General features: G+C 39.0%; 1 long non-coding RNA gene across 1 annotated transcript in view; it reads right to left on the bottom strand.

The window, feature by feature from the left end:
* Positions 1-16602, bottom strand: part of LOC134366504 (uncharacterized) — a 69028-nt gene extending 52426 nt beyond the window's left edge. The window contains exons 1-2 of the long non-coding RNA XR_010022327.1: positions 16515-16602; positions 10676-10762 (exon numbers count right to left, since the gene is read on the bottom strand). This is a non-coding gene — a long non-coding RNA (uncharacterized LOC134366504). The remainder of the gene's footprint in view (positions 1-10675; positions 10763-16514) is intronic.
* Between the last annotated feature and the right edge of the window lie 5984 nt (positions 16603-22586).

Raw genomic sequence — 22586 nt, 5'->3', positions numbered from 1 at the left:
TCCACAGACAGACATTACCCCCCGTTCTCTATCACAGGGATCATGAATTCAAAACTATGTTCATGCAGGCAGGACTTCCAGTTTGGCAGGGTGAGTAGCTCAGTAAATCTTCTCCCTAAAAAGTAATAACTAAACTGGGCAAAACCGTCAAAAATAACCATTACAGACTCTAGAAATCAACCAAAGGAACACACCAAACCGAGAAGTGATTATTCATGAAAAAGCTACTCAACACTGAGCAAAAACAGTGAAAGTCTGTGGCATTCTTGCTAAGGGCTGCTAGGATCTTTGTCTCAGCTTGGTCAGCAGGGTCATTCTATCAGGGTATGGGAAGCTTTGAAAATCAGCAACATAGACGCTAGAGCAAGCGGATTTGATTTGAAGTGAGTTATGGAAATGACCCACACCCAGCAGCCTCTTCAGTAATGGATCTCAGTGGTAAATGAACAGGGAGGACAAGCAGTTCAGTTAGACGGATATGTGATCCGTGTGGTAAGCAATGAATTGTATATCTGCCAGAAATGTCAGAGAAATTCAGGAAATGAGACAGACATCATGGGCCTAGATAAGCTTTCCACATATCCATAAAGGAAAGGCCAGAGAGTTTCCATGCCATGCACACATTCCTGGCTGAACATGAGGCAGCATGCATGTGCAGAAAAGAAGCAAAACTACATGTCAGAAGGTAAAAGTTGAGGCATATTTTAAAACTGTGTGAACTTTTAATGTGTTCCCAACTCATAAACAGAGGCTGGCAGCTTTAATGGCTCATGGTGCTTCAGCACAATTCACCAATCACTGGATGACCTCTAAGCGATACAGATACAGTGGTGATCTCAAAGAAACCAGGCTGGAACAAGAAGAAAGACAGAAATAAAATTGAGGAGAGACATCAGTGGCCACACACCACAGGGAAAACAGATCTCACAGATAAAGTCCAGACAAGTTACTATACAAAAAAACAGCAACAAGAACCACCACCCGCACAGAAGGAAAAAAAAAAAAAAAGCCAAAGTCACCACAATATATTATCTAAAATGTCTGGTTTTCAACAAAAAATTATGTGACATCCAAAAAAACAAAGAAAGGGCTGAACCATGGCTCACTTGGGAGAGTGTGGTGCTGATAACACCAAGGCCATGGGTTGGGATCCCTATACAGGGATGGCTGGTTAGCTCACTTTGGAGAGCGTGGTGCTGACAACACCAAGTCAAGAGTTAAGATCCCCTTACCGGTCATCTTTAAAAAAAAAACAAGAAAATGTGACCCATACTCAGGGATAAGAAACAGTCAAAAGAAATGGCCTCTGAGGGGGCCCAGATGTTAGACTTCACAGGCAAACTTCAAAACAACTATTATAAATATGTTCGAAGAAATGAAGGAAATTATATTTGAAGAAGTATATGAAAGTATGACTGGCTTCACTCCAGAAAAATATCAAATAACTTAATTAGGCCAGAAAATGAGACTGACATCAGAAAATGAGACTGACATCAGAAAATGAGACTGACATACCCTTCTCAAAAACATGCAAAGCAAGGAAATAATATAGCAGTATTTTCAAAGAACACAAGGAACAAAAATATGTCAGAAATTTTATATCTAGTCAAATATCCTTGACTATCAAGTCTATCAAGAATACCAAAAAAAAAAAAAAAACCCTATTTTAAACATGAAAGAACTCAGTGAATTCTCTATTCATGAGCCACAATTGAGCACTATACTACACGGTGAAATTTACCTAATCCAGGGACAACTGAAGTAGATTCAGCAAATCGACTTATGGTGAACTATAACCATAATTTTACATCTAAGAGTGACTCAAAAGTGGAGCAGAAATGGAACAATATGTCATGTGTTACACCTTCGAACAATGCAGAAAAAGGAAACTCCAAAATATGAGACAAAAAGGAAAGCAGAATAAGTTCACTGACTTGTAGAGGCAATAAGCGGGAGTTAAATGATAAAATTAAAAACTGAAAAACGAGATAGCAAAGGGTTACATAAAACAAAAGATGATCAGCATTGTATTGGTTTACTATTTCTACTGTAACAAATTATCATAAATTTAGTGGCTTAAAAAAACACAAATCCATTATCATACACGTCTAGAGGTCAGAATTGAGTTCAAGATGTTATAGAGCTTCATTTCTTTCTGGACGTTCTAAAGAAAGAATCCATTTTCTTGCCTTTTCCAGCTTCTAGAAGCTGACCACATTTCTTGGCTCATGGCTCTCTTCCATTCTTCAAAGCCAGAGATTACCAGTCCAGTCTTTCTTAGGCTGCATCACTATGACACCTATTTCTCTGCCTCCTTCTTTCACTTAGAAGGACTCTTGTGATTACCAATGACCCACCTGAATAATACAGAATTATCTCCCTAATTTAAGGTGAGCTGATTAGAAACCTTAATTTTACCCATAACCTTAATTCCCCTTTGCCATATAACATAATATATTCACAAATTCCAAGGATTAAAACATCAGAATCTTTGGGGGTTGGGGCATTATTCTGCCTACCACAGACATAAAAAGCAAAAAGTAAAAAAAAAAAAAAAAAACATCTAGAACAAAGACAGGAACATTCCTAAATAACAAAAGAAACTTGAAAAGAAAAACCCAGGGGAACACAGGAGTCTTGCTCAGTTAAGGAAACAGATCAGAGCTAGAGGTCAGTGAAAAGGCTGCAATTTGAGGGACAGAGTACTAGAGAGGTGAAGTCTAGACAAAGAAAGAGAGCTTCAGAAAATTTGTACATGGGTCATCTTAAGATGGTTGAGAAGACTGAACTGCACTCATGTAAAGGATTTTCCATAAGAACAGTCAAGTAATAATCACCAGGGGGCTGTCAGCCAAACAACTGTCAAAGATCAGACAGAGCTGTGAGACATGCCAGATCTGACCCCTGAGATAAAAAAAAGACCTCATTAAAAATCTGGGGCATTTGCTATAGGAAACACAGCAGGGTTTCCTCAAAAATTAAACATAGAGAGGGCAAGAGCATGTGCAGGGTCCTAGACAGGAGCCAGGGGCAGCCCCCACTGCCCAGCAGAAGGCAGGAACACACCAAAAACACCACTTCCTTGTGGGTGGCCCATCATTACCACAGCTGCCACAAAAGGGGCTCACCGCCACAGTAGGAGCCACTTGATTGTACTGATACAAGGAGAGTCACCAGTGGAAAATGCAAAAAGAAGAGGAAGTATCTCTCCTCAAAGCCTACTTCAGAGTAACAGAAGCAGCAACGCTCTACCAGATAACCAGACATCAACATAGAGATACTAGAATATGAAAATCCAAGAAAATATGATACCACTAAAAGAATACAGTAATTCTCAAATACCAGACCCTATAGAACAGAAAACCCTCAAAATGACTGAAAAGGAATTCTGAGGAGCAAACTTAAGGAAATTCAATAAGATACAAGAAGCTCAGTTAGACAACATAATAAAACAAGAAAAAAATCCAAGATATGAGGAGGAAATTTACAAAGATATTAATACTTTAAAAAGGAATGGAGCAGAACTCATGAAACTGAAAGATTCATTAAACAAACAAACAAACAAAAATCCAAAAACCCACAACTGAGAGCTTAAACAGCAGGCTAGAACAAGCAGAAGAAAGAATTTGTGATCTTGAAGACAGTCTTTTTGAAATAACCCATGTGGACAAAAAAAAAGGAAAAAAGAATATTAAAAAATGAAGAAAATCTATGAGAGCTAGCAGACAACCTTAAACACATGAACATTCAAATCATAGGTGTTCCAGAAGGGAAGTAGAAAGAAAAAGACATTGAAAAACTATTCAATGAAATAACAGAAAACTTCCCAGGTGTAGAGAGAGACACAGAACTTTGGATCCAGGCTCAAAGATCCCCCAACAGATTCAATCCGAAAAGATCCTCTCCAAAACATTATAGTCAAACTGGTAAAGCTCCAAGACAAAGAAGCAAAAAGGCCAAGTCACCTATAAGGGAGTCCCCATCAGACTAATGGCAGACGTCTCAACAGAAACTCTACAGGCCAGAAGAAAATGGGATGATATATTCAAAATAATAAAAGAAAAAAATTTCCAGCTAAGAATATAATATGCATCAATGCTATCCTTCAGAAATAATGGAGAAATAGTGTATTTTCCAGACAAACAAAAACTGAGGGAGCTCACTACCACACAACCAGCCCTGCAAGAAGTCCTCTAGGGAGTCCTGCATCTGGAATCCAAAAAATGATAATCACTATGATGAATACACAAGAACAAACAAAACCCACTGGTAGAACAAAAATGCAAATGAGAAAGAAAAAGAAACTAAATCTTACCCCCTCAAATAACTGACAAACACCAAAGACAAACAATAAAAGTTGAAAAAGGAACAAAAGATAATTAAAACATCCAAATGAAAATCGAAAAAACACCAGGAGTAAGACAACACCTTTTCAATTACAACCCTAAATGCAAATAGATTAAACTCCACATGCAAAAGACACAGACTGACTGACTGAATTAAAAAGCTAGACCCAACTATATCCTGTCTTCAAGAGACTCACCTCACTTGTAAAGACACACACAGAGTAATAGTGAAGGGATGGAAAAAGATATATCATGCAAATGGAAATCAAAACAAGCTGGAGTAGCTGAATATATTTAGAATAGACTTAAAAAATTCAAAATGTCCCTGTTTACAGATGACATGATCCTATGTAGAGAAAAACCTAAGACTCTACCAAAAAACTCTTCAAGCTGGTAAATGATTTCAGTAAAGTTGCAGGATACAAAATCAACACTGAAAAATCAGTAGCTTTTTGATATCTGATAACGAACTAACACAAAAAGAAGTCAAGAAAGCAAGCCCATTTGCAATACTTGCCAAAAAAATAAAACCCCTAGGAATCAATTTAAACAAGGAGATGAAAGATCTCTACAATAACTACAAATCACTGCTGAAGGAAATTAAAGAGGACACAAAAAGATGGTGTTTTAGTCTGTTTTGTGTTGCTATAACAGAAATACCTGAGACTGGGTAATTTATAAAGGAAAGAGGTTTACTTGGCTTATGATTCTGGGACAGCTGCATCTGGCACAGGCCTCAGGCTGCTTCTAATCATGGCGGAAAGTGGCAGGCAGTTGGCAGGTACAAGCAGATCACATGGCAAGAGGAAGCAAGAGAGAGAAGCAAGAGAGAGAGAGAGGAGGTGCCAGGGTCCTATATACAACAAGCCCTCGTGGGAACTAATAGAGCAAGAACTCACTCATTACTCCCCTCTCCCCCAGGGAGAGCATTATTCCATTCATAAGGGATCCACCCCCATGACTCAATCAGTTTCCAACACTGCCACATTGGGGATCAAATTTCCACATGTATTTTGGAGGGGACAACACATTCAAACTCCATCAGATGGAAAGACATTACATGCTCTTGGGTTAGAAGAATCAAGATTGTGAAAATGTCCACATTATCCAAAGCAATCTACAGACTCAATGCAATCCCTATCAAAATACCAATGGCATTCTTCATGGAAATAGAAAAACAATCCAAACATTCATATGGAACAATAAAAGACCCCAAATAGCCAAAGCAATCCTGAGCAAAAAAAAAAATAAAGCCAGAGAGACTTGACACTATCTGACTTCAAATCATACTTCAAAGCTATAGTAACCAAAACAGCATGTTACTGTCATAAAAACAGGCACTCAAACCATTGGAACAAAATAGAGAACCCAGAAATCAACCCACATACTTACAGCCAATTGATATTTGAAAAGGGCAACAGGAGCATGCATTGGGGAAAGTACCGCCTCTTCAATAAGTAGTGCTGGGAAAATTGGACATCCATATGTAGAAGAATGAAACTATACCCATATCTCACACCATATACCAAAATCTACTCAAATGGATTAAAGATTTATATATAAGACCCAAAACTGTAAAACAACTAAAAGAAAACATGGAGGAACACTTTAGGAAGTAGGACTGGGCAAAGAACTTATGAAAAAGACCCCAAAAGCACAGGCAATGAAAGAAAAAAAAATGGGATTATGTCAATCTAAAAACCTTCTGCACAGCAAAAGAAATAGTTAACGGAGTGAAAAGACAACCTACAGAATGGGAGAAAATATTCGCAAATTATGCATCTGGGAAGGGATTAATATCCAGAATATACAAGGAACTCAAACAACTAGACAGTAAAAAAACAGGTAACCTGATTTAAAAATAGCCAAAAGAGCTGAATAGGTATTTCTCAAAAGAAGATATACAAATGGCCAACAGACACATGAAAAAATGTTCAACATCACTAAGCATCATGGAAATGCAAATCAAAACCACACTGAGATATCATCTCATGCCAGTTAGACTGGCCAGTATCAAAAAGACAGAGAATAACAAATGCTAGCAAGGATGTGGAGAGAGGCAAACCCTACTATACTCTTGGTGAGATTGTAAATTAATGCAGTCATTATGGAAAACCATATGGAGATTTCTCAAACAACTCAGATGAAACTGCCGTACAATCTAGCAATCTTGCTGCTGGATGTATACCCAAAGGAATGGAAATCATCATGTCAAAGGGATACTTGCACTACCATGTTTATCACAGCTCTATTTACACTAGCTAAGAGTTGGAACCACCCTAAATGTCCATCAACGGATGACTGGATAAGGAAAATGTGGTATATATACACAATGAAATACTATGCCATAAAAAGAAATGAAGTTCTGCCATTCACAGCAATACGGGTGAACTTAGAGAAAATTGTTAAGTGAAATAAAAGCCTGGTACAGAAAGAGAAATACTGCATAAACTCACTCATAAGTGGGAGCTGGAAAAAAAAAAAGAAAGAAAGAAAGATACAACAATCACAATAATTCCTTGAATGTTCAAAAGGAGACAGTGAAACTGAGGCCACCAGTGGTGGAAAAGGGGAAGGAGGTGGGGAAGCTAGCAAGAAATTGGTAAAGAGTCACAAAAAATGTTTACATTGTATAATGATAAAATAAAAATATAAATATTAGCAAAACAAACAAACAAAAAATTAAACAGTAATACCATTTCTGGGTATATATCCAAAAGAACTGAAAGCAGGGACTCAAAAAGATACTTGTACACCCATGTTCATAGCAACATTATTTATGACAGCCGAAAGGTGGAAACAACCTAAATGTCCATCAACAGAGAAATGGATAAACAAAGTGTGCTTTATACATACAATGGAATATTTAGCTTTAAAGAGGAATTAAATTTTGATACATGCTACAGCATGGAATCAACTTGAAGACATTATGCTAAGTGAAATAAGCCAGACAGAAAGACAAACATGAGGTACCTGGAATAGTCAAATTCGCTGAAACAGAAAGTAGAATTTTGGTCACCAGGGACTGGGGAGAAGGGGAAATGGGAAGTTATTATATACTGAGTACAGAGTTTCAGTTAGGGATAATGAAAAAGTTCTGGAGATGAATAATGGTGATAACTTTCTTATACTACAAAAAAAGTAGTATAATACTACTTGACAATAGATTGTTAATACATTAAAGATGAATACTATAAGCCCTAATGCAACCACTAAAATAAAACTAAGAGCAATGGCGAATAATCCGATAAAGTAGATAAAATTAAATCATAAAAAATACTCAATCCAAAAGAAGGCAAAAAAAGAAGAAAAAGGGAAGAAAGATTGGACAAACAAAAAAAACCCAGCAGGATGACAGAATTAAACCCAACCTTAAAAATACTCACATTAAATGTAAAACATCCAAACACCCCAATTTAAAGACAGAGATTGTCATATTGGATAAAACACCCAACTATACATTGCCTACAAGAAATACACCATAAGGCCGGCCCGTGGCTCACTCGGTAGAGTGCGGTGCTGATAACACCAAGGCCACGGGTTCGGATCCTATATAGGGATGGCCGGTTTGCTCACTGGCTGAGCGTGGTGCTGACAACACCAAGCCAAGGGTTGAGATCCCCTTACTGGTCATCTTTTTAAAAAAAAAAAAAAAAAAAAAAAAAGAAATACACCATAAATATAATGACACAAAGACATCAAAAGTAGAAGAATAGAAAAAAATACTGTGTAGAAACCAACCAAAGGAAAATTGGGCTGACTACAACATTAGACAAAGCAGATTTCAGAGCATGGAATATTACTAGGAATAAAAAGGGTCATTTCACGATAATAAAAAGGGGTCAGTTTGTTAAAAGGACATAATAATCCTAAATGTTTATGCACATAAAAACAGAGCTTGAAAATATATGAAGCTAAAACAGATAGAACTGCAAGGAGAAACAGATACATCCAAACATATAATCAGAGATTTCAACACTCCTGTCTCAATGAGTGATGAAAAAAGTAGAAACACAGCAAGGAAACAGAGGACTTGAAAAACACCATCAATCAACTTGACCTAATTTATAGTTTTGTAATATTCCACCCAATAAATGCAAAATGCATATTCCTTTAAAATACACATGGAACATTTACCAACAGAGACCGTATTCTGAGTCATAAAACAATTTTCCATTTATATGGAACAATAAAAGACCACGCATAGCCAAAGCAATGCTGAGCAAAAAAAATAAAGCTGGAGGCATAACACTACCTGACTTTAAGCTATACTACAAAGCTATAATAACCAAAACAGTATGGTACTGGCATAAAAACAGACACACTGACCAATGGAATAGAATAGAGAATCCAGAAATCAACCCACACACTTACTGCCAGCTGATCTTTGACAAAGGCACAAAGCCTATTCACTGGTGAAGGGACTGCCTCTTCAGCAAATGGTGCTGGGATAACTGGATATCCATATGCAGGAGAATGAAACTAGATCCATACCTCTCGCTGTATACTAAAATCAACTCAAAATGGATTAAGGATTTAAATATACACCCTGAAACAATAAAACTTCTTAAAGAAAACATAGGAGAAACACTTCAGGAAATAGGACTGGGCACAGACTTCATGAATACGACCCCAAAAGCACGGGCAACCAAAGGAAAAATAAACAAATGGGATTATATCAAACTAAAAAGCTTCTGCACAGCAAAAGAAACAATTAAAAGAGTTAAAAGACAACCAACAGAGTGGGAGAAAATATTTGCAAAATATATATCTGACAAAGGATTAATATCCAGAATATATAAGGAACTCAAACAACTTTACAAGAAGAAAACAAGCAACCCAATTAAAAAATGGGCAAAAGAGCTAAATAGGCATTTCTCTAAGGAAGATATCCAAATGGCCAACAGACATATGAAAAAATGCTCAACATCACTCAGCATCCGGGAAATGCAAATCAAAACCACACTGAGATACCATCTAACCCCAGTTAGGATGGCTAAAATCCAAAAGACTATGAACGATAAATGCTGGCGAGGCTGCGGAGAAAAAGGAACTCTCATACATTGTTGGTGGGACTGCAAAATGGTGCAGCCTCTATGGAAAATGGTATGGAGGTTCCTCAAACAATTGCAGATAGATCTACCATACGACCCAGCTATCCCACTGTTGGGAATATACCCAGAGGAATAGATATCATCAAGTCGAAGGTATACCTGTTTCCCAATGTTTATCGCAGCACTCTTTACAATAGCCAAGAGTTGGAACCAGCCCAAATGCCCATCATCAGATGAGTGGATACGGAAAATGTGGTACATCTACACAACGGAATACTACTCAGCTATAAAAACGAATGAAATACTGCCATTTGCAACAACATGGATGGACCTTGAGAGAATTATAGTAAGTGAAACAAGTCAGGCACAGAAAGAGAAATACCACATGTTCTCACTTATTGGTGGGAGCTAAAAATTAATATATAAATTCACACACACACACACACACACACACACACACACACACAAACCGGGGGGGGGGGAGAAGATATAACAACCACAATTATTTGAAGTTGATACGACAAGCAAACAGAAAGGACATTGTTGGGGGGGAGGGGGGGAGGGAGAAGGGAGGGAGGTTTTGGTGATGGGAAGCAATAATCAGCCACAATGTATATCGACAAAATAAAATTTAAAATAATAAATAAATAAATAAAACAATTTTTAATAAGTTTAAGTGAATTCAAATTATACAAAATATGCTTTCTGACCACAACAGGATTAAATTAGAAACTGATACCAAAAAGGATTTTCCAAAGCACATCCCCATATATTTCGAAATTAAATGTTGAAAACTCATGCAAACATAAAACATGCATGACACCACATCAACCATGTGTGCCACAGGTACTAGTGAGCATTCTCCCCTATATCTATACAATAATCAACTCTACTTAAATGTCTTGGCTGCTCCAACACTGTGGTCAGGGCAGTATGCCCAATGGTCCAGACTTTGGGACTCTTACCACACATCCTTCTCTCTTTCCATTGGCATAACCCCCTCTCTCCACAGCTCTCCAACTCTCCAAACTCTCAAGTAGCCCAAAGATGAATGTTGTTGCTGTTTCTGACCTAACCTACATCATCACTGGGCACTTAAGATGGCAATCTCATATTTTTATTTAAACACTGTTGGTCATAGTTAACTACTTGTGAATGGCTGAGCAGTAGGTGGAACAGGGAGAGACGCTGGGGGAAGATCCAGGTAAGAAAAGTCACTCCTTCCATGACTTCCCATTATGAACAAGGCAGCGTGGAATTTCAGGAAATACTCACCTCACCCCTGGCTCTCAGAGGCCCAGTGGCCATTTTCTTGTCTGTGGGTGCTGTCCTTAGATAAGGGGAAAGTCCCTGAAGGCTGATCTGGGAACAGAAAATAAAAATGAGTGATGCCTGGGTAGAAATCCTCTCCCCATTAACTGAAGCAGGACTCATCTTCAGCCCACACTTGAGGGTAGGAAGGTCACAAAGGCATTAATGTGGGAAATTCTGCCTCTACCATCACCACCCAAAACCCTGAAAAAAAGGCCCAAAGAGCTAGGACATCCATTAGTACTACCCCATATTCTGTCCAGGGAGTAAGATCCCCATATGCAAACACCTGTGCAAATATTAACTCTGAATACCCTAATGAGGAAAAAGGCCTCAGAATGTCCGAGAAGAGGCCCAAATCGAAGAAGTGAACTTAGAGTCTTGTGTCTATTTTTGATACCATAGGGTAACTGCTTTACCTCTCCCAGGCTGTTTCTCTGTATGTAAAACGGAGTTGACCTCATGGTGGGATGACTGACCAAGGTCAGGCTGATACAGAGCTGACAGAATAAGGAACATATGTTAGCAAGCCTGAGGCTGAAGCCTGGAGGGACTTGGGCTGAGCTGGGCCCAGCCTGTAAGCCAAGTCCTCCAGTCGGCATAAGCACTTGGGCTGAACACTCCTCCCACAAGTACTTCTGCAATGTAGGTCCATGTGCCCATGGGCGGGATCTGCTCACAGTGAAGTACAGTTAGAGGGAGGCAGACAGGAGCTTTTACATAGGAACCTCTCTCTTCAGAATGGCCCCAGATGTCCTGCCCCTTAGATGCCCAAAATTTCAAGTCCACATGGAAATTAGTATGTGGCAGTTCACAATGGGCCCAGATCTCCAGCCCATTAATTTCATAAAGAAATTTTTGAGAAGGCAGAGGGGTACTGTTCTAAATCCAGAGACTTAGATCCCCAAACTCTATGAGCGGGCCCTGACTGGGTTCTAGTTTGCAAAAACCAGATATAAAAGACATTTTGGGGACAACTGAGGACATCTCAATGTGGGCAGAGTATTAGATGATTAATGTTAAATGTGAGCATGGTATTTTGGCAATAGAGTGAAAGCCCTGTCGTTATTTTTAAGGACACTAGAATATTTAGGGGTGAACTGATATGTCTGCAACTTATCTTACAATACTTTAGCATTTCACAAAGTCAATTGCATGGGGGAAAAAGAAGGAGAAGCTGTTATGAAATAAGTCCCTATGTGCATCCTTGTGGAGGAGTGTAGGAATGCTAAGATTGAGAAAGACCAGGGAACTTACACAGGGCAAAAGCCCTTAGTGTGGATAAGAGATTTGAGGCAGAACAGGGATTACAAAAGGGCAAAAGCCTTTAGCACAACAAAGATCTTCAAGGATGTTCTGCTAGATTAGATAAGAACATTAAGGTCATTTCTTAACCAACTTCATTCCCTTTTCTTTGTTTCTCAAGATGTTTTCCAGAGAATGCCCCATAGCCAATTTCTTTTCATTCCTTTGATTAAGTTGTTTTTTCTCTTGTATTTCCTTGACTTTTTTCTCTTGTATTTCCTTGACTTTACAAAAAAAAAGCTGAAGCAAATACCGACTTGGGGCTGTGCCATGTTTCTCCCTACCTGAAGGAGTTTTTCTTGGTGCAGTCCCTTTGGGCTTATCACTGCTCTTAATATTTGGGTTCTGAGTAATCTCTGTGTCTCCATCACATAGCAAGAAGTGACAGATCCTGATTACAACAAACCAAATGCAGAAAGATGTTTTGGGGGCAATTAGGGAAATGTGAACATTGATTAGATATTAGATGATTTTGTAAAACTCATTATTATTCATGTGAGGTATAAAACTGGCACTGTGGTTCCGTTTTTTCTTTTTTTTAAGAGGCCTTATCTGTAGAGATGAAAATTTATGTGGTAAAGGATTAACCTTACCCAAAGAATTGTTTGGCCCTCCACTCCTGGCTCCTGGCTCCTGGCACTTGGCAGGTAACCTCTATGTCCTTGGAATGGCCTGCCTGATAAGTGTCTTTTTCTACCTGGGGGGTTGGGCCACAGCAGAGAGTTTCTGCTAGTGATGTGATTTATGGTGGGAAACTTGGACCTCACAGACCTGTGGAGGGGTAGAGACTAAGGTCAGACACCTGAAAGTCAGCCACATCTACAGAACCAACCTCCAATAAAAACTGTACTCCAGGGCTCAGGTGGGCTTCCCTGGTTGGCAGTACTGATTTGATGTTGCCAAACATCATTTCTAGGAGAAACAGGCACTATCCTGACAACTCTATTGACAGAGGACAACTGGAAGCCCCATGTCTCATGTCTCCTGGACCCTGCTCTGTGTGCCTCTTCCCTTGGCTGATTTTAAATCTGTATCCTTTCACTGTAGTAAGTTAGCTATGAGTCTAAGGCTGCACTCCATGAGTTCTAGTGATTTACTAAATCTGAGGATGGTCTTGTGTACCCCCAAGCATTGCAAAATGATATCAAAGATTTGCTTTTAAACATCTCAGGACAAATATGGGTCATGATAAAACAGAACACTATTGGCCAAATGTTGATACATTTTTAAAACTGAATGATGAGAACATGGGGTTCATTATTCTACATTCTCTGTTAGGCAATTATGTTTTAGCCGATGTCTAAGATGGCAGCAGGCGGACAGGAGGAACACCCAAAATGGCTGCAGAGAGTTTCAGGTCCCTAGAACAGCACGTTTTCCAAGAATCACAAAAACCCCCTCCCCCTTCTTCACCACCACATCCCCTTCCCACAGGTTAATTTCTCCACCTATAGAAAAACCCCAGCTCAGCTTAAACCCTGCTCGCTTCCCTCCCCTTCCTTCTTAGCCAATGGGAACAGTCCAGCTCAGCCTAACTGGATATAAAAGGCCCAGCCTGACCCTGGCAGCTGCTGCTCCCACTCTCAAGAGGGCAGCCTGTTTGTTCACTTTGCCTGCCTAATACACTTTGCTTGAGTCTCTGTCTCCTGGTGTGTTTCTTTTGTGCTCAGGCTGGGGTTTTTTCCTTTCACTCTGCAACAGCAAAAATTACATAAAACAAGTAAGTCAGAATAATAACTGTTAAATCAAGGCAAGAGTTATAAGCAATGTACATAGTATTCTTTCCACTTTTGTATATGTTTGAAAAACCTTTATTATAAAAGTAAAAATATAAATGTACAAATTTCTAATGGGCTAACCAGGACAAAGAAAACATTGCAGTGAGAAAGACCAGTGAAAAGTGAAACAATAGGTATGAAAAGCATCATGTGGCTATGAGCTATGATCATTAAATTAGAAGAAAAAAGCTCTTGCTTTCTCTCTCTTGCTTCCTCTTGCCATGTGATCTGCTTGTACCCACCAGCTGCCTGACACTTTCTGCCATGAGTAGAAGCAGTCTGAAGCCCATGCCAGACGCAGCTGTCCCAGAATTGTAAGCCAAATAAACCTCTTTTCCTTATAAAAAAAAAAAAAAAGAAGAAGAAGAAAAAGAAAAAAAAAAAAAACTGGCCAGAAGTATGAGCTATTAATTCTAAAATACTGAGGTTATGCTATTTAAGGTTAAACTCACAAATACTATGAAGAAGTGATCAGAGAAAAGGAATAAAACTGCAAATTTTCCATTAACATGTTGGGTCAGAGGTCCCCAAGACCACCTCAGTTTCCATGATTTGCTAGGAGGACTCATAGGACTCTGCATATAGTCATACTAACGGCTATGACTTATTACAGTAGAAGGATACAAAACAAAGCAAAGGAAAAAGGTGTATGGGGTGAGGACCAGGGGAAACCAGGCTCAAGCTTCCAAAAGTTCCTTACTTGGGGAGTCACACAGGATGCACTTAATTCCCCCAGCAACAATTTGTCAGGGAACCAGGAAAGCTCACTGAAAACTCAGTGCCCAGGGTTTTTATCAGGGGCTGGTCAAGTAGAACATACAGGTACATACTGGGCATGTACCAAAATTCCAGACTCCCAGAAGGAAAGCAGGTGTTCAGCATAAACCACATGATTTTGGCAAAGTGAGTCACTATTATGAGGGAATGCTGGGAACTCTCTCAAAGCCCAAATCCCCAGAAGCCAGCCAAGGGCGTCTGTGTAAACAGGTATTTCAAAAGATAGCAGTCAGACCTGTTATGTTAACTCCTTTCTGCACAAGAGTCAAAAGATATTTTCTTTTAAAAAATTATTTATGTTATTAGATGTCCTTATTTCAATCACAGAAATAACATATTATCATTAGAAAAAGTCCTGAAGATGCAGAAGTAAACAGAGCTGAAGTTGGGGTCTCCTTTAGGACCTTGCCCTAGTCTGATTCCATTCCCCTTGAGTATCTGCTAGTACCTTCTGGTGAGTTTCTTCAAATTAATGCCCTGCTCTATCCATTTTCACTTGTGTGTGTGTGTGTGTGTGTGTGTGTGTGTGTGTGTGTGTGTGTGTGTGTGTGTGTGTGTGTGTGTGCATACATATGTATATATGTATTATGTATAAGGGTATCTCAAAAAGTTCGGGGAAAGATTCACATATCTTTCAATTCTATTTTTTCATGAACATCATGAACTTTTTGAAGTACTTTTGTGTGTATATATACAAACCATGTTCATTCTCATAATATGAATGCTTGTATAATTTGTTTCACTCATTTAACACATGTAGCTGCTGTAGTGACATGAGACCTTTGAGGAAGAAGGTAGAAGGATACTGCAATAATTACAATAATCCAGATAAGAGACGATGGTGGCTTAGACTAAGTTGGAAAAAGTGAAAGTGGCAAAAGGTGGTCAGATTCTGAATTTCCTTATTGGATGTGGGATATGGGAGTAAAGGAGGAATCAAAGATAAAGCCAAGGTTTGGTCCTAATTAACTGGAAGGCTGGAGTGGCACTTACTGGGATGGGGGATGCTGGGTATGGAGAAGTCTGGGGTAAGCTCAGAAGTTTGGTTCTGAGAATGAAGGGTTTGAGTTACCTATGTGGCATCCAAAAGGAACCACTGAGTAGACCACTAGATAGATGAGTCTAGGATTTTACAGATGAAGAAACACATGTTGTCACACAGGCAGTGTATGGTGAAACCAAGATTAAATCCAAGAAGTCTGTCTTTTAATTATAGAATCTGAGCACCATCAGGGCAGGCAGTAAGGATTGTTCCTAGCAGGTTAAGGGGCATAACCATTATTTACTCCTCAGAAGCATAAGGCAGCATGCATGGGAAGAAGAAGGGGAATGTGACAAAGAGACGGAAAGCTGGGAAAGTGCTGGAAATGGGGGAAGAATCCGGGAATGTGGCAAGTGTAGAATTGACTGGACTCAACAGCTAATAAATCAGGAAGGTTGGTGAGAATCGGGAGGCTTGGACTCGAAAGTTGCAGTCTGGATCAAGAATTAAACTTTGCAGCCATTTAACAAGATCAGCAAGCCCAGGAGAACAGCAGGATACGAAGGCAGGAAAAGGAGACTCCACCAGGCTGAATTTCAGATATTTTCCCCTTGGTGTCTCTTGGTTAACAGCATAGAGTCTGAACGGTTAAGACATTGTTTAGAAGATCAGGGGGACTATTGAGTGCTTCTGGTCAAGAGGTGGAAGAGACAGTACCCGGTGTCACTCTCTCCCATAAATCAACCAATTTACAACTATTAAAAAACAATGACAACTAAGCTGGGACCACTAGAGCTCAGGAGAACAGGAGAGACCTACAGAGTTCCTGAAGGCAAGAGCTGCAGCAAGGAAGTGCAGCTCTCACGGACAGCAATGGGGCCGCTTACAGCAGCGAGGCCAGGTCTGAACAACAACCACAGGTGACGGCGCCAGGGAACGCAAAAGATAAAGTGGTACATACCTGAGAGTGGGCTGTGGTGGAGGATTAGAAGGGTGGGGGTGCCAAATGAAGCCCAGGACGTTCTAACCCTTCTGCATCAAAGACTACACTCCCCAGAGGCCCTTGCGGTCGCTTCCGCCTGTTGGTGCTTCCGGTGGGCACATCCAGTGCGCCTGCGCAGTGCCCTTTTTCGCCCCATCTTTCGGGCTTGGTAAGTTTGCTCCTGATTTGGTCCACTTATGTTGTGGTCCTGCCTGTGACCTCTGTGGCTCTTCACATCTAACACATGGAAGCTGAGCGTAGAAAAGGCAAAGCTACCTCCGCAAGGTAGACCCGGGATGCAGAGACCTCGCTGTCGGCGCCCGGAGGCTCTTTTCGAGAGTTAATGCCAAACTCTCATTCAACTTCTGGGCCTCACTCTACGTTGGAAGGGACTGGGCGAGTGAAGGGAGGGGAACAAAAATTAGGGAAGCTGTCAGTTACTGACAAAGTCCCGGTTGCTCTGGGTTGCTTGCTACAGAGGTTGTAGTTTGGCTTCCTGGGCGGGTTGCTTCAGATTATGGGTTAGAGTTCTGTTTTTATATATGGTCTGGCTGTTGTATATTGAGTCTTTCATATGAACTACCAAACTGTTTTCCAAAGTGGCTGCTCCGATTTACATTCCCACCAGCAATGTATGACAGTTCCAGATGCTTTGCATCCTCACCGCATCTTGGTATTGTTGTTTTTCAACAACCTCTGGGAAGGCTGTCAGAGGAGGTAAAAATGTATGGGTCTTGAATGACAGATTAGAGTCTGATGAATTCCTGAGAAGGAATTTACAGTAGAAGAAACAGCTTTTCAGTGACCAAACAATGTTTTTCTTTTAGGTGAGCCTAATTATTCAAATGGATTATTTTTTATTAATAGAGTAAAAAAAATTTTGATAAAAGGTTAAAGCTATATTTAAACCCAGAGTCTGTAAAGCCAAATAATTGCCATACATTTATGCACTAAAGCTTATTTATTTGGCTGTAGGAAGCTTGGAATAAGCAAAATAAATAAATACTGGGTGAAAGTTTCCTATTAAAAAACTATGCATTGTGTAGCTGCCAACTTGTTCTAGTAAATAAAATTTTGGTGGAACACAGTCATGCTTATCTGTTTATATATTGTCTCTGGCTGCTTTTCTACTACATCATAATTGGGTACTGGGGACAGATACCTTAGAGCCAACAAGCCTAAAATATTTACTGTGTGGTTCTTTAAGAAAACGTTAACCTTGGATCTAAAGCACACCTTTCCAGGTTATCTGGTTCTAGCCTTTTCATTGCCTTTAGCTATTTTAAACTTTGTAAATTGTGACTAACTAATAGTAGTGCAAAATAATTCTTGTCTGTAGACATGTCAATAAATTCTGTCCTGGTGGAGGGACGACTCTCCTGCGGTTTTGTGTTCCTTTGCAACTTAAACATTTCTGATCTATTAATATGCCCTTTGGATTCACTTGAACTTGCTATAACGTCTTACTGGTTTCCTCATTAATCACGAGTTAAGTAAAATCTTTGCACATTTTGATTTTATCATTTTATATCTGCATAAGAGTCATGAGTCATGATTTTAGCTTAATTTTTTGGCAGCTGGCCTGTATGGGGATCTGAACCCTTGACCTTAGTGTTATAACACCTTGCTCTAGCCAGCTGAGTTAACTGGCCAGCCCAATTTTTAGCTTTTATTGGAAATTATCCTTTAACATAGCTTAGTTGGAACTTATTTCTATTTAATTTATAAACAATTCTCACAAGCTTGATTGTTAGTCATTTAAGTTCCAAAATACATGCAGAAAGTCAGACATTTAGCTACATAAGGGGTGCTGTAAAGGAAGGCATACTGAGAGAGAACAATAAAAATATCATGAATGTTTGTAACATAAGAGAAATATGCAGAACTAAATATGGCGGAATAGACGGTCCCCAGCGTCACTGTCTCCCACAAATCAACCAATTTGCAGTTACAAAAAAGCAACAACAGCCAAGCTGGGGCCACTAGAGCTCAGGGGAAGAGGAGGAGAGACCTACAGAGTGCATGAAGGTTTCAGCCACGCATCCCCGACACATGCAACCAGCCCAGCAATGACCACCAAGCTGCAGCAAGAAGGGCCCTGGTTCCCGAGCTGTGTTGGTGTGGGCCGAGGGCTTTTGCCACACCCCCGTGACGTCTGCATCCAGCCTGGCAATGACCAAGCCACTGCTGGAAGTCCCCTCGTCTCCCCTGTGGAAATGAGGGGGGTGTCACAGGCTTCAATCCTGTCCCTCCTCCTTCTTCCATCTCATTTCCTTCCCCCTTCCCCTCTTCTCCTCCCTCCCAACTGCTCTGCAACAACATCCTAGAATGTAAAAAATAATATTAATAAAATTACATTAGAAAGAAAGAAAAAGAAATAGATCGGCAAAATTATACCAATGTGACTTTAGGGAGAGATGTCAACATACCTCATGGATCGATACATGAGGGTACTTCAAAAAGTTAACTTTAAAATAGAATTGAAAGATAAAACAAATCTTCCTATGAACTTTTTGAAGTACCCTCGTATGTATTTTGGTTTTTGTCTATGTTTCCTAGCTTATAATTCCCACAGTCCTTGTTATTTGCTAAGTGACTAAAATGATAAGCATGGTATGGTGCTTGAGGCCTCAGGAGGCTTCAGAAATCTCTCTCTGACCTTCTGCCCTCCTTCACCTGCGCCTTTCCCCAAGAAAGGATATTGAAACTAAAAATATAATCTTCCTCTGCCTTTCTGTCTTGAAGCTGGTTATAAAGAAATTCTCTGATCTACCTTGTCTGGTTGTAGGTCATGCGACTCCCATTTCAGAAGGGGTTCTGCCCCATAACCAGAACCAGCTTGCCTGTGTCAATAGCCTCCAATCAAGGCATACCTGAAGCCTTCCCTTTTTTCCCACTGTTAAGCTTTCCCACTCCTCTGCCTGCCTTTGGGTTTCTGCTAAATGCAAGTGTCAGTGACTAATTCCCTTGCTATAGCAAGGTCTGAATAAGTAGGCTTTGCTTGTTTTTATTTGGGTCGTCTTCATTTATTTCCACACTTCAAAGTTAAACATACACTTGCCATATGACTCACCAAGTGCACTTCTAGGTATTTACCCAAGAGAAATGAAATTACATGTAATACTTACTACAATATAACGTAGTTATATATAATATTATAATAATTATTATTATTAAATTGCCCAAAAGTGAAAACACCCCAAATGTTCACCAACTGGTGAATAAGTTGTGGGGGGGGGGTAACACAGTGTGGTTCATTCTTACGATAAAACATTACTTGACAAAAAAGGACAGAACTACTGATACATGCAACAAGATGGATGAATTTCAAAAGTATTAACCTGAGTGAAGGAAGACTTACACAAAAGGCTACAAACTGTATGACTCCATTTATAGTACATTATGGAAAAGGCAAAACTATGGTACAGAGAACACATTAGTCATTTCTAGAAGCTGGAAGTGAAGAAAGGATTGACTACACAAGGTCATAAGGGAATGTTTGGAATGATAGAAATAATCAATATCTTGATTGTGATGGTTGTTTGAGTTCCTTGTATATTCTGGATATTAATCCTTTGTCAGATGCATGTTTTTCAAACATTTTATCCCACTTTGTTGGTTGTCTTTTCACTCTGTTAATTGTTTCTTTTGCTGTGCAAAAGCTTTTTAGTTTGATATAATCCCATTTGTTTATGTTTCCTTTTGTTGCCTGTGCTTTGGGGGTCATATTCATAAAGTCTGTGCCCAGTGCTACTTCCTCAAGTGTTTCTGCTATGTTTTCTTTTAGGAGTTTTATAGTTTCAGGATGTATGTTCAGTTCTATAATCCATTTTGAGTTGATTTTGGTATGTGGCAAGAGGCCCGGGTGTAATTTCATTCTTCTACATATGGATGTCTTGTCCCCAGTCTATGTTCTTGGTGCCTTGTATGTACGTTCTTGGTGTCAAAGATCAGTAGGCTACCATGCTGTTTTGGTTACTACAGCTTTGTAGTATAATTTGAAGTCAGGTAGTGGTATGCCTCCAGCTTTTTGTTGTTGTTGTTGTTGTTCAGTATTTCTTTGGCTATTCAGGGTCTTTTTTTGTTCCGCATGAATGTTAGGATTGTTCCATTTCTGTGAAGAATGTCACTGGTATTTTGATGGGAATTGCATTGAATCTGTAGGTCACTTTGGGTAGTAGGGACATTTTCACAGTGTTAATTCTTCCAATCCAAGAGCATAGAGTATTTTTCCATTTTCTTGGGTCCTATTTAATTTCTCTCAACAGTGATTTGCAGTTCTTGTCATACGGGTCTTTTACATCCTTGGTTAACTTTATTCCTAGGTATTATATTATGTTGGTGACTATTATAAATGGGCTTGCTTTCTTGATTTCTTTTTCAGCTAATTTGTTATTGGAGTATAAAAATGCTACTGATTTTCGCATGTTGATTTTATACCCTACAACTTTAATGATATTGTTTATCAACTCTAAGAGTTTTTTTGTAGAGTCTTTAGGCTTCTCCATATATAGGATCATGTCATCTGCAGATAGGGACAATTAGACTTCGTCTTTTCCAGTCTAGACGCCCCTTATTTCTTTCTCTTCCCTGATTTCTCTGGCTAGTACTTCCAATAATATGTTGACTAGGAGTGGGAGTGGGCATCCTTGTCTTGTTCCCCTTCTTAAAGGAAAAGCTTTCAACTTTTCCCCATTCAGGATGATGTTGGCAGTGGGTTTGTCACATATGGCTTTAATTGTGTTAAGAAACTTTCCTTCTATACCTAATTTGTTGACAGTCTTTATCACAAAGAGATGTTGAATTTGTCAAATGCTTTTTCTACATCTGTTGAGATAATCATATGGTTTGTGTCCTTGATTTTGTTGATATGGTATATCACATTTATTGACTTGCATATGTTGAACCGTCCTTGCATCCATGGGATGAATCCCAGCTGATTGTGGTGTAATGTTTTGGATGTGTTGCTGTATTCTATTTGCTGATATTTTATTGATGATTTTTGCATCTATATTCATCACAGATATTAGCCTATAGTTTTCTTTTCTTTTTTTTTTTTGTATCTTTGTCTGGATTTGGTATCGGGGTAATGTTTGCCTCATAGAATGAGTTTGGGAGAATGGCCTGTGTTTCAGTTTTTTGGAATAGTTTGAAGAGAATTGGTATTAATTCTTCTTTAAAGGTTTGGTGGAATTCAGCAGTGAAGCCATCCAGTCCTGGGCTTTTCTTTGTGGGAAACTGCTGATTATAGCTTCAATCTCTTTGACTATTATTGGTCTGTTCAGATTTTCTATGTCTTCTTGGTTCAGTCTTTGTAGTTTGTATGTGTCCAGAAATTTGTCCATTTCCTCCAGGTTTTCAAATTTGTTGGTAATGGTTGTTTATAATTGTTTCTAATGATTCTTTATTTCAGTGAAATCTGTTGTAATATCTCCATTTTCATTTCTAATTTTTGTTATTTGTGTCTTCTCTCTTTTTTTAGTTAGCCCAGCCAATGGTTTGTCTATTTTATCTTCTCAAAAACAATTTTTTTCATTGATCTTTTGTATTGTTTTTTGAGTTTCTATTTCATTTAGTTCTGCTCTGATCTTAATTATTTTTTCCATCTGCTAACTTTGGGGGTTGGACTGTTCTTGTTTTTCTAGTTCTTTGAGTTAAAGCATTATATTGTTTATTTGCGATCTTTCTATTCTTCTGATGTAAGCAATTAAAGTTATTGCAATAAACTTCCCTCTTTTTACTACTTTTGCAGTATCCCACATGTTTTGGTATTATATGTCATTATTTTCATTAATTTCAATAAATTTTTGGATTTCCTGTTTAATTTCTTCTTGGACCCATATGTCTTTCAGTAGAAGGTTATTTAATTTCCATGGATTTGTATAGTTTCCAGAGTTTTGTTTATTGATTTCTAGTTTTAATCCATTGTGGTCTGAAAAAATACATGAAATAATTTCAGGGTTTTTTTAATTTGTTGAGACTTGATTTGTGACCTAACATGTGGTCTATCCTGGAGAATGTTTCATGTGCTAATGACAAGAAAGTATATTC

This window comes from Cynocephalus volans, chromosome 2 (genome assembly GCF_027409185.1).
Source record: "Cynocephalus volans isolate mCynVol1 chromosome 2, mCynVol1.pri, whole genome shotgun sequence".
In the NCBI taxonomy this organism is placed as follows: domain Eukaryota; kingdom Metazoa; phylum Chordata; class Mammalia; order Dermoptera; family Cynocephalidae; genus Cynocephalus; species Cynocephalus volans.
The sequence above is the reverse complement of the archived record's forward strand: the minus strand, read 5'-3'. Positions and strand labels throughout refer to the sequence as shown.